Below are 1263 nucleotides of genomic sequence, written 5' to 3' on the forward strand. Positions count from 1 at the left end.
ATAACCCCCATCCCCCTCCCCATATTAAACCTATGGTGCTTCTGTTCCTATTCTATCCCTAAGGCTGCTATAGGGGGGGGGGTTAATTAGGCCAAGGGGGGGGCAGGGCTCGTTAATGAGCTTAAGCTCATTAAGGTCTCTCAGGCCTCACTTCCCCTCCCCCCATTAATCCCTATGGGGGGCTCCATTCATTGGCTGAACCCGATGACGTCATTGGGTGGGGGGGGGGGCACCAAAATCCCTGTTATTTGACCCAAATTCTTCCCCCCCCCCCTCCCCCGCTTCTTAAAGGGGCCGCACACTAAATAACCTCGGCTTCATTAAGGGCCTTTAATTAAGAGCCCTGCTGTTAATTACGCTCCTGTGTTCCCTGTTGATTAACCACCCCCCACAATTGGCTCCTAATTAACCTCCCCCCATAATGCATAGTTAATGAGTTAATTATGGGGTAGTTAATAGGGGTCCCTATGGGGTCCCTATGGGGTTTCTATGGGGTCCCAATGGGGTCCCTATGGGGTCCCTATGGGGTTTCTATGGGGTCCCTATGGGGTCCCTATGGGGTTTCTATGGGGTCCCTATGGGGTCCCTATGGGGTTTCTATGGGGTTTCTATGGGGTCCCTATGGGGTTTCTATGGGGTTTCTATGGGGTTTCTATGGGGTCCTTATGCGGTCCCTATGGGGTCCCTATGGGGTTTCTATGGGGTCCCTATGGGGTCCCTATGGGGTTTCTATGGGGTACCTATGGGGTCTGTATGGGGTCCCTATGGGGTCCCAATGGGGTCCCAATGGGGTCCCTATGGGGTTTCTATGGGGTCTGTATGGGGTCCCTATGGGGTTTCTATGGGGTCTGTATGGGGTCCCTATGGGGTCCCTATGGGGTTTCTATGGGGTCCCTATGGGGTTCCTATGGGGTCCCTATGGGGTTGCTATGGGGTCCCAATGGGGTCCCTATGGGGTTTCTATGGGGTCCCTATGGGGCAGCTATGGGGTCTCTCTTGATGGGGTCTCTATGGGGTCTCTATGGGGTCTCTATGGGTCTCTATGGGTCTCTATGGGGTCTCTATGGGTCGCTATGGGGTCCCTATGTGGTCCCTGTGGGGTTTCTAAGGGGTCCTTATGGGGTCCCTATGGGGTCCCTATGTGGTTTCTATGGGGTCCCTATGGGGTCCCTATGGGGTCCCTATGGGGTTTCTATGGGGTACCTATGGGGGCCCTATGGGTCCCTAATGGGGTGTCTATGGGGGCTATGGGGTTTCTAATGG

Source organism: Coturnix japonica, unplaced genomic scaffold, assembly GCF_001577835.2.
Source record: "Coturnix japonica isolate 7356 unplaced genomic scaffold, Coturnix japonica 2.1 chrUnrandom817, whole genome shotgun sequence".
Taxonomy (NCBI): domain Eukaryota; kingdom Metazoa; phylum Chordata; class Aves; order Galliformes; family Phasianidae; genus Coturnix; species Coturnix japonica.